Below are 12253 nucleotides of genomic sequence, written 5' to 3'. Positions count from 1 at the left end.
TTCTTCCCCCACAAAACAATGAAAAGCAGAATGTCTTGTCTTGAAGCATCCGTGTTAAACAATCTTCTCTGTTGTGATACAAACACATTGCCCCTATACCTCCCCTGTTTTACTTCAATAGCACATTTTGAAACAGCGCTCACATCCAGGGGAGATGTGCACACACAGAGTAGTCTTAAATGCACCCCTGCTTCCGAGGTCTTGTGCTAAATGTTGTTTTGGATGTATTCCTGCCATTGATCGGAGTCTGGCTGCAGGGGGAGAGATGGCAGCTGGGAGAGACTGCGCTTCCTTTAATGAATTCATCCAGCTCTATCCAGCCCAAACGGCCTGTGGATACAGCAGTTCTCCCAGTAAAGAAAGGCTCACTCTACTCCATCTTGGCCCTCATGGACAAACACCACTGTTTCTAACACCCCACACCACAACACTGGATTTACAGCTGCCTGCACTCTTACTCTTATGACTTCAGGTTTTATACTTTTGTAGTGTTCAACTTCACTCTGATCTTAAATGCCCCTCCTGTTGTGTTCCTCTAGTCTGTATTAAATTATCTGGCATTTCTGTACTTCGGTCAAATGCTGATTATCTTCAGTGAAGTCAAGACCTTGCAGTTTTCTTCAGTCTTGAACTACGAAAGTGCGAGACTGGGTAGGATTCCAGGCACAGTATATGAGGAAATGAGTCGGTTTGTTTAGGGGAAGCACTATAGGTGCTTTGCAAAGTGTTTTTCCATCACTAGTATGTAAAGCCAGAAGCAAATCCAACAGCACTGTCGCTACAGTGGCTCAAATGGAGGAAAATCATGGCTTAGAGCTAAACAACACTATGTTTTTACTATAACTCAAGAAATTATTTGTACTTCAGCTATACATTAACTCTACTGTAGTTGTCATTTATCTTTAGCTTGATATTAAAGGAACTGCATTTACATTTGTCAAACACTGTTATCGCTTAAGATGAGGATGATCATGTACAGGAGTGGAATATTTCAGTCTACGAGACGTTATTCTGAAGGAGGAGATGTGACATGTAATGATCATTAGAATGTTTCATGCAAATCTATACAAAGAAGAAACAAGTACACTCAAGAACAACATGTTTACCATTTCTATATTTATTTTCTTGTTTGGTAGCATGAGGAACAATGAAAATCAGTTGAATCTTCAATTTCTACAGATATTTTGAGGGATTTATACTTGCAATTATTGTTAAAAGTATAGCTTAAAAAATTTAAAAAGGGCATAAATTATTAGTAAAACTCCTCTTTGTGAAAATGTGTATAAGCAAGGTTGTTTGGGTTTAGCATTTAGAAGTCAAATGTGGTCACTACCCGATAACAAATGTTAATTTTATGCACAAGTTAATATTTTTTGGTTGTGAAATGCATTAAATTGCATCTAAAGAAACAGCAGCAATAATGAAACGTTTAGAGTCAACAGTGAATCTAATCTACACTTATCATAATCATGTGTTTCAGACCTTTATCACACTGAACAGGATTTTCAGAATCTAGTTGTGCTGTGGTGTGAAGGGGATTTTCCTCATGTGTTGCACATCTCTGGTAATGTATTATGCCTCAGATAATTGCCCAGACAGTGCTTGCTCTATAAGTCGCCTTTCTAACCTCTGATATATTTTTCTGGGGGTCTTGGAACTGGAAAACGGTAAGTGCCAAGCTTTGTTAATTACAAGGATAACACATGCACTCGTCAAATAATAGATGTGGTTTGCAATTTCAAGTTTTAATAATCAATTACTGGCAGTAATTCTCTGTGGAGTCACAGGATAGTCATTAAATCTCAAAAGGCGAGACGCGCAATGTAGCTTTTTCCAAAGCCCTATTTTTAAATACATAAGGGAGCATGGTCTGCTTTAATCTTGTGCATTTTGTTGCCTTATTACAATGTAAAGTAGCTCAATTAGAACCAGAGTAGTGCAGCTTGTAGAGTAACTGTTCGAGACAGTGAGTGATGAATGGTCATATTAATACTTATTCCTATAGGAACTGAGCCAACAAGGACATGAGAGGAGACGCTCTGTAACAGTAATACTGCAGATCAGCGTGTTTTTTTTAAATTTGTTTTTATTTTTTTTAGTAGTTCCTGCTTTTATTATGTCAAAGCGAGAAATTCACTTAACAGCAACTCCTGCATGAACTCACATTAAGCAGACACAGTACACTGTATATCTGTCTTTTTGTGTTTTGGTTAGTGTATACCTTTATAACTGGCCTCTTTGATCTTAGCAAACAGGTAGATGTAGTGGTATTGAATTCTTTTTCCCCATACAGCAGGGTTCCTGTTATTGTATTTTCAGTCCACCTTCAAAGCTGAAACATTGCAGAGTTTCTTCCTGACCTTGAGAAATTAACATGGGAGGACTGGCTTTGCTCTGAGGGAACCCTATAGAGGCCACGTCCCCTCCTAATCCCCAGTTGAAAGGCATACCTTCACTACTCAGAAGAAATAGTAACATCCCGGTAGACCAAGTGTTTACATGATATCAGACAATATCTTGATAAATGTAAGAGCAAAGTGATTTCATTTCATTCTGATTATTTAATGTAGGAAGCGCTGTCTTTGTGGCACATATAGATTGTGATGGTGTGTGATGGTTGTGTATGTGAGGAAATGTATGGGAAGAGGAGAGGGAGAGGAAGTGAGGTGAAGTGAGAAAGAGGAATGAGTTTTGCCCTGCACAGATGAACAAACAGTGAATCTGAAGTGCAGCGCCCTGTGTGGCTGCCCACCAACTGAACAACATTAAGGCAGTCCTCCATGTAAAACCTGCTCACTTCTCGCACAAACACTTGAGTTTGGCAAACGGGCAGCAGCTCAGCGGGGAGGAGCTCTCACTGGAAGGCAGACAGTGAGCCACGGACAGCAGGGAGACATAAACCACAGCTTCTGGTGGTGATGGACTGATGTTTTAGGTGATCAAAAGGATGGATAAGAAAAGGAAAACGACAGGGGTAACATCAGGAGGGGGTCTTGGAGAGGAAAACATTTTGGACTTTAAAGGTAGACAGACATGAAAAGCAAAGTAAAGCTGAGATGTTTGACAGTGCAGCACTTGGGGTGAATATTATTGCACACTGTAAAAGTAGACCCACACTCTCAGATTCACTTTGCTGTGTTCCCTATCATTCTTACAGTACCATAACAAGTAGCAGGCTAAAGAAACTTCAAAACAACATGATATATATCATGGGGCAATTTACTTCAAGGTTACAGAGCAGAACTTAGGATGATATATTGTCCTTGCATTTTTCTGCAAAATAGGTCAAAATGTTCACAGTGGCATACACAGATACACATGTGCGCATGTACGCAAACACAGTTGCACATGCATCAGATCAATTTACATTCCTGCCTACTTTTTTTTCTCATTTACATGGTGTGCGAGTGACTCCTGAATAAGGTAGGAAGCCTTGTGGAAGAATTAGGAAATGGTCCATTTCTGAGAACACAGTGGAATAGAAGCAGAGCAGCATATGTTGGGATTTGAATGGTCAATCGATGAATAACCCAGAGCAGTGTTTTTCTGTGCAGATTGGCAGACATTGTGAAGTGATATCTGTGTGTACTCTATGTGTGTGTGTGTGTGTGTGTGTGTGTGTGTGTGTGTGTGTGTGTGTGAGAGAGAGATGTGCATGGAGGAGTGGGGATTCATCCTTCCCCAAAGTATTACGCAGTGGTCAAAAATATTTGCAATGCCAGAAGGTATTTTGAAAAATATTTGAAAAAATTCAATACCGTGCTGACCTTTTGCTGGGCATTTGTGAACAGATTCATTCTCTGTCTAATCTGGCTCAGAGTCAGGGAGGATCTGTGTTACAGTATCATGATGTCGATTCTAAATTATGTTAATCTATGCAGCTCGTACGTTTACTTTGATGTCTTTATTGAAATTTTTTGTTTTAATTTTATATGTCAAGGTGGCAAACAAAAAGTATCCTCACAAAAAAGTTATACTGCGGCAGAATGTTGATATGGTATAGTATAAAACTCAGTGTTGATTTTAGTCTTTATTAAATCTAATATTTGTCCGCTAAAAGAAATATTTCTCTTTTATGTATATCTTACAAAAGCATTTTTCATTCAGCTATATCCTTATGATTTTTTAGTTTACTTACATTTACACATTTAATATTTTCTATATAATAATCTTATATAATTTCTCTTTTGGTTACATCTTCTTATGAGATAATATATACTTCATTCTGCAAAGTGTCACCACAAGAGGGCACAAAGTATCCAACACTCACAATCTGTTGAATTTACAAGACATTTTATGATATACCTATAATATGTAGAGCTACTTGTTTTAAAATGGTAAAATGTCCATCTGTTTTTATGAGAAAAGCATGTAGAATGGTCAATATTTCAGATTTTAACAGATTCTACTGTTAATATTTGCACAGATGGTGAGAAAAAACAACTGTTTGCCTTTTTTAATAATCTCAACAAGATGAAACATGACATTATTGAAATCAACTTGGAAATGGATGTTTTATTTGCTGCAATTTCAGGTAAATCAAAGGGTGGGAGTCAGCTTTTTCCTTTTTTGGTTACTAATTGTGTCAATTGTATGTTCTTTACATATGTTTTGTACTTAACAAAAATAAAAATATTCATTCATTCAATTAAAAAAAAAAAAAAAAGCTACAATATAATTTTTCCTTAAAATTAGTAACAATTAGAATAAAATATGACAATGCAAACATTTTTCACTCAATTTCTACCACTTATCTACAACAGACACAGGCATGAAAAGAGCCAGAACTTTATTTCTATCAGAACAGAAAACATACGGTGTAAAATCCCTCCTGTTTTCCATTTCTGCAAGCAATAAAAGCAGCTAATTGGATAATGATATGAGCACAAAAATTGTAAAACTACTACCTAAGTGTCATGTTGTTAGATGTAGTACACCGGATAATGTTTTCTCTGCAGATCTGAGACTCTGCTGACTAATCAGCCCTTGATCGGTGATCGATGCTTGCTGGGAGTAGATGCTGTCCCACAAGATCTACAGCGACACAGAAGAATGAAAATAACACACATATGCAGTGCATTACACAGTCCTACTGATTAGCTGTTACTTTAGTCACGACAACACAGCACTGACACAATACAGTGACCACACTGAGAAACTGACAGGCGTACTATTACAGGTAATTGGGTTATGCAGTATCAATACATTGTGGATGCACAATTTGAGGATGAGACACTATGATACGACATGCAATTATGTGATGACAGGAGTAACTGGTTTTAAAATGACCACGTTATAGTCTTAAAGAAGAGCAGTAAACATGGTAGGATATGTGTTGAAGTGTTGGTAGTTTATAGTGTGTTTACATTTCCCAAACATGGCCAAGCATCGGAACAACAAGATTAATATATTCTGTAGCTGTTGTAGTGGAAGACAAAGCCTGTGAAATGTGCAGTGAAGTGAAACATAAAAGGTTCTCGACAGGATCTGACACTGTCAGTCATTCAGCACAGATAAAAACCCATTTGTCACTGAAACTTATCTGCAAAACATAATGCAGGAAGTTCAGCAACAATAAGCAAACGAGAGATTAAGATAAATAAGAGAACAATTAAAAAAAGGCATCGGAAACAAAGAAATGTAATTCATTTTGTGAATAAAGATATTCAGAAGTGACTCTGGCTGAAATTATCAGTTGTCCCTTCACTGTCGCCTGTACTTTGTCACAGGCTTTTCCTTCCCACAGATAGAGGCCAGTATGACATATAGCTTGTCCTTCAACTCTGTAAATTACAGCACAGCTCACAGACTTATTCACTTCATCAACAAGCCACAATGCATGCACATTCCATCACTGATCCTGTAGACACTGCTGTTTCTTATAATCGTAAGGAAACGCCATTTTGCGCTACAAAAAAAAATATGTTTTTTTAGATGGAGAATGTTCTGGGAGCATGCTATTTGTTTACTTAGCGCTTCTTTTCATGCTGAGGTTGAATGAAGGCTACCGTCAATCATACCTCTGGACCTTAGTTGTGTACTGCCAACTCCCTGTCTTTGCCCCTTATTATAACACAAGTTAATTGAATCTCAGCCCAGTACTGCCTTCCAGATGCTTCTGTGTGTATAAAGGTACAAAAGTGATGGAGCAGGTGTAGCAATATTTGCACTTAGAGTATTTCCACTGAATATCACTTTTGCTCTGGTCAGACATTTAAGAGAATAGCTCTAGCTTTGTAAACCTCTTTCATTTAGTGCTGGGCAGTATTCCTGTCTTCCTGTTTTCAAAAGATTCCTCTTTGACCCACATATATCAACAACAGAGAAAGACTTCAGTCAGAGCTACAGCACACAGTTTGCTTGGTTTGCTAAAGATACTCCAAGAAATGGGATATGGACAAAATGGCCATGACCTCAGATATGACTGCACACAAAAAGGAAAGAAATGCATCTTTGTCCATAACACACTGTTGAACACAGGGATCACAACATATTTATGTGTAATGGTTTGCAGAGGTGGTCACCTCACATGGTGGTGGAGTAATTGCTGTGATATTTCACCAATCACTGAAACCTGGCAACAAGTATTTATAAGCTATAGTCTCTGTTTGTTCCTCCGTTTAAATGACTGGGGTGGGTAGTAGATTCCTTTTTATTTTTCTGGTGCTCAAAGCATTATCAGTGCACAGACACACACAGATACACACGTTCACTTTTTCATTTTGATGGAAAAATGAGGCCTTATCAAAGGTCTTACTCTAAATACTTTCTCCTTCATCATGATAGAAAATATTATTGTCATCATACACTGTTGCCCATAAAGTTGGAATGAATTACTTTTACCTCTTGTCATAAAAATATTATGACAATGTGATTCATCCTTGATAGATAAGGTGTGAATGGGACTCAGTATGTAATCATTGCACCAGGTCAAAAGTGATTATTGATGTGTGTAAACAGGAGTAAAAAGAGGAATGTGTCTGAAAACTAAATTATTCCAACTTCATGGTTTACAGTGTACGATTATTGAAAATAGTAGAAAACACCACCATTGCATGATTTTTGTCTTTTCAAAGTATTTCCATCTAAGACCAGTTTCAGTACATGCCATGGCAGTAGTATACCACATCTGCTGAGCTCCAGGGAAAAAGCAAATGACAGCAGCGACATCTCCCCTAACCTTCATTCTGGATTTTTATGTCGATAGTGACAGACAGCATGATATATTTTTTTATTGTGGATTACAAGTACAGACCACTCCATGCCCTTATCATATATGGGAGTGACGTTTGGGTGTCCACATATGTTACACAATGAGTCAACATGGTGTTCTCTATTCATACAGTTTCTTTTGCAATGTCTTTCTCTTGCTTGCAGCGTGCATCTGAAGCCAGAATGAGCTTCATCACATCCTTTCATTTATGTCATGTTAAAAAAATAATAATAATAAAAAGCTGCTCATCAGCTTTTGAGTGGTGTTAAGATCATTCATTAGTTGATGTGACAAAATTGTGATTTCCTTTTATAAAGGCGTCACATCTCATAAACATCTGAGGTTCTTATGTTCTATTATGTTTTTTTTATATATATATATATCTTCTACTACACTTTGAAGGTGTTACAAACTTATATTAACAACTATCTTACCTTGTATTCTAAGTACCAACAACTTTTCAGTCCTACTTTTCCCATCGATTGAAGAGCCTTGTCACAGGAAATTGAAATTGCTAAGATTTGACATCTTTTTTTTGCTAAGCAGGGTACTGCTCATATCTGTGGAGCAGTACTCAAGATAAGGATAACATAATTTCAGCACAATTGGCAGAGGACTTACTCCCAAAAGTAAAAGCATGTGTTTCACTTCCCATGTGTACGTATTGAGCGCTGAGCCTTAACAGATTCAGTCGTAATAGGAACAGTTATGATGTACAGTGCTCACTGTAATCTGTGGGCTGCATCTGAATGTTGCATGGCTGCACAGAGGTACATAACTACACAGATATCATGCCAATATCTTCTAGTGGATTGTATTCAACACAGAAACAAACACTTGCATTGAAAGACAAATAAATATGCAAAAATATTGTACCCTTTCATGACTAATTTGAGCAACGATTATGGTAATTTTTTAGCTGTTGAAAGAGCACCTCCTTGCTGTCAAAGCCTTAAAATAAGGCAATCCTCAGAGTGCAGCGTTACAGGAGGAAATGGAAGGAAGGCCAGGGAGCTGATTTCACTGAAGGAAACAGTGTCTTCCTGAAAAATCACTGTCCAACTCTACAAATCAGCATTGATGTCTAACAAATTTTAGACAGCACTGCAACCAGGCTTAATTTATTCTTAAAATAGAAAGTATGTAAAATATAAAATACCTACATATATACAGTCGCAGGAAAAAATTATTAGACCATCAAAAGTCATCAAAAACAAGTTATGCAATCAAGTACTAACTCCTGAGTGTATCATGTGACTGAAACAGACAGAAAAGAAAATATGGAATGCCTAAAAGCACTGTTTTTGTCAGTACGATGCCATAGCTATTGATGTAAGAACTGAAGTGATTTTGGTTATTATCAAGAAAACATGGAAAATGGCTAGATATGAGCTCTTAAATTTAACTCTTATGAGCTATTATTGGTGTTATCATTATATTTGTCCAAACAAATGTACCTTTAGTTGTACCAGGCATTAAAATGAACAAGAAATTGAAGAAAACAAGGGGTGGTCTAATAATTTTTTCCGCGACTGTATGTATACATACATGAAAAAGTCCATCCACGCTTATTATGCACTCACTATTCTCTTACAGTTAAATAAAGTACAGTTTGTCGGGTAATAGCTTGATAAAACAATTTTCCAGCTTGAATTATATAACGCTGTAATTTTCTGATAAACAAGGTGAGGGCATATATATGTATTCAAAAGTTGATGTAATTACTCTAAGCACTATTTAAATACACAACCTGTATTTAGAAACTTCTGCTACAAACATATATGGCCTCCCTTATTGTCTTATTATGAGCTCTCACATTTTTTTTTTACAAACTAAATGCGACTAATAGAAATGAGAACAGAGATAATAGCCCATTTCATGTAAATGAGTGCATGGTTAGTTCCACATAAAGATATGAAAAGAAAGATATTCATTCATGTTATTCTCATACTGAAAATCTCAGGTGTCCCTCTCTCAGCTTCCAGGGTCCCCTGATGTTGAAGAAATGGAAATGCTCACACTCAAGATTCAACACATGAGGTCTCTATGATATAAATTCAGGACCACAGAGGTGACTGAATAATAACATTAATGAAATTTTTACATTGACTGAAAGTCAGAGTTCCCCGTCATTAATTTTGCACTCAGTCTTTACAACTCAAAAATGCATGACAAAATTTCTGGCCCGTAGTCGGTAACGGCAACAAAGCAGTGTCCTGTACACATGGGGTATTTTAAGTAAATTACATAAACCTTAACTACTGGGATAATTTTAACATTGTGTGAATGAATGCAGATCATCAGGTAGATAAGACCTCATAAGTGCAATCAATGCTTTTGAAATAAAGATGAGAAAGGAGCAGGGAAACCCAGAAACCTGATTATCTCTCAAAATTGCCACTGGCTGTCCAGGCAAAAACTGTCAGGCAGCTAATCTTTTTACATCTGATGGCTTTGTATTTTGTATTCAGCTAAACTACACTCAAATAAATAATATCCTTATCTTCCTTTCCTTCTTGATATGGGTTTTTATTTCTATGCCGCTGTTCTTTGATTCAGGATGTGGATAAAGATGGACTTGATCTGCCTTTAAGACGTAAAGAGCATTGTGCACCGCGGCCATACTTCACCGGATTTCCATCTTTCCTGTCACACCACATACATGTTGTTGGAAATACATGATATACACAGTAGATCTACATCATGTAGCTATATACCTTCAGTAGATTTACACAAATCTTGATTTACAGCATATGATGCCGCTGATGCATTGTGTGAATAATTCAGATGCTGATTTTTTTTTTTCCCTGTAAGAAAGAAAGGTCTTTATTTCTATAAGGTATGCAGGGTTTCCATCCAAATCTGACACTGTCTTCTTTGACCATGAATAGTGCTTTCCTCTGGAGTGTTAGATTGTTATTGTAGAGGATGGCCTTATTCCTGTTAAAGGCCTGGAGTCCAAGCTGGGACATCTCTCCTTTAAATCAGCTTTGGGATCTCATAGACTGCACTGATTTCCTTGTAGGCCTTTGTGCTCTTAAGAAGTGATCACCCTTCTTCAATGCCCCGTGGATTAAACGGGGCAGGTTGGTTCACTCCTCGCTCACTCCACTTCGCAACGACTCTACCTTTGTAGCCAATAAAAGACTAACTAGAAAAGAATGAAGCGATGGGAGAATCAATCTACTGGAAGCCTCCCCACAGTTTTCTCATCATTTCTCGTGTCGTATGTCATCTTGGATTGTAACACAAAAAGCAAAACTCAGTATGAGGGATGGTTTCTCGGCTATTCAATGTTCAGAGAAGCCAGAGCGTGAAAGGGGTTCAGAAAAAGTGTGAGATAAGTTGTGTTTAGGAGTTAAGTGGAGTGTGTTGTTGTGGGTTTGTCAGTGAATCTGAAATGACAACTGCATCTCTTTCCACCTGAGATTTTCTGTAACAAATCATATATTTTACTCTGCACCTTCACACAAATCTGTCTTGTTAGAATCCATATTCTTTTGTGAGAATAAATTAGACCTGTACTTTTGGCCAATTATGACAAAAAAGACTCAGTGTTTAATGAACAACAGCCAGACTGTGAGCATCGTACACAAACAGGTCAAAACGCTCCATGAAATAGTTGTAATTACTCTCAATGAATGTAAAAATAATGACGATGATGATGTTGTCATGTCAGTCTGATATCCTGCATGCATATTAAGTGAGACAGGAGCTTAGACATTAATTAATTAGCACAAGTGAATATCCATTAAACATCCATTTTCAGTAAACACATAATCATTTGTCTCTCATGCTGCGATGTGAAAAATATAGGACAAGAATGAAAGCTCATTACATGTAAGACAATCTACACAAAAGTGGAGTCAAAGAAAAGAGTTGGCAATGATGTTTTAATAATGTTAGTTTGGAGAAAAAAATAAAAACATAATAAAATAATTTTTGTATTTATTTATTTAGTTACAGGACAGTGTGTATTGGCATTAGTTAAAAAGAACAAGATGCATGCACCAGATTTAGCAGAGAAGCTAATTTCCATCTGTTATCCTGGACAAACGATTAACATAACAAACATCACTTAGATTAGAAAGTCATAAAAATCTAAATAAAAAATCATATCAAAGTTTTCGAGTGTAGATGAATGATTTTGGAATTTTGAATTTGCACATATTCTGTAAATGCTCGAAATAAACAAACAAACGAATGAATGGATGAATAATGTACTGGAAGATAACCGTTAAACATGACAGATATGGGAAAGTCTGCTCAGGTTGAACGGCTTCAGCCAAATACATAAAATGCTTTCAATACATACAATACATTCTAAAAATACACTAGCTCACCTAGAGCAAGAATAAAATATAAAAGATAGAACGAAAGGCGTGAAGAAGAGAAAGAGAAAAAAAAAGGAGCAAAAGGAATAAATTAAATAAATAAATAAATAGATTGATAAATAAACTAATTGTGCAATTGCATACCAGACATAGAAGAAAGTACAAGTAAAAACTACTGAGCTAAAAACTTCAATAGAACTAACCAAGACAGTTTATATGTTAGTTTGGAGTCATGGTAAATACAACGTGCAAGGGTTCTGGATAAAATCTAATATTCAGTTCATCCATTTACTTATTTTTTAAAGTCTCTCTTGGATTATTTAACAAGATTTGATTGCTAGTGTAATATAAAATAATTGATCATAATCTGGAATTGAGAAAAACCTTTATTATCTTCTAATTCCTTCTCTTTTCCACTTGTCTCCTACTGTAAAGCACTATTGTATTTCCTTTGGTCTGCTTGGCTGTACTGTGTGACTACTCCATATCAGGGGATGAAGCTGTCTGTTCAGGTGATTGACACAGGCCCACATTAAGAGGTGGTTTTGGAAATTAGTCCGTGGAGACCCTTTGGAGCTGAGCTGGTGAAGGAGGGCTGTCTCTGAGAGGAGCCGTGCCTTTTTAACCCCACTCATTGGTATGCCGATGCGCGAGTGGCAAGCTGCTCTCTAAATGGCTGAGGCATCCTGGCTGGTACCCCCTCGAC

This window comes from Sphaeramia orbicularis, chromosome 21 (genome assembly GCF_902148855.1).
Source record: "Sphaeramia orbicularis chromosome 21, fSphaOr1.1, whole genome shotgun sequence".
Lineage (NCBI taxonomy): Eukaryota > Metazoa > Chordata > Actinopteri > Kurtiformes > Apogonidae > Sphaeramia > Sphaeramia orbicularis.
Note: the sequence above shows the minus strand (reverse complement) of the source record.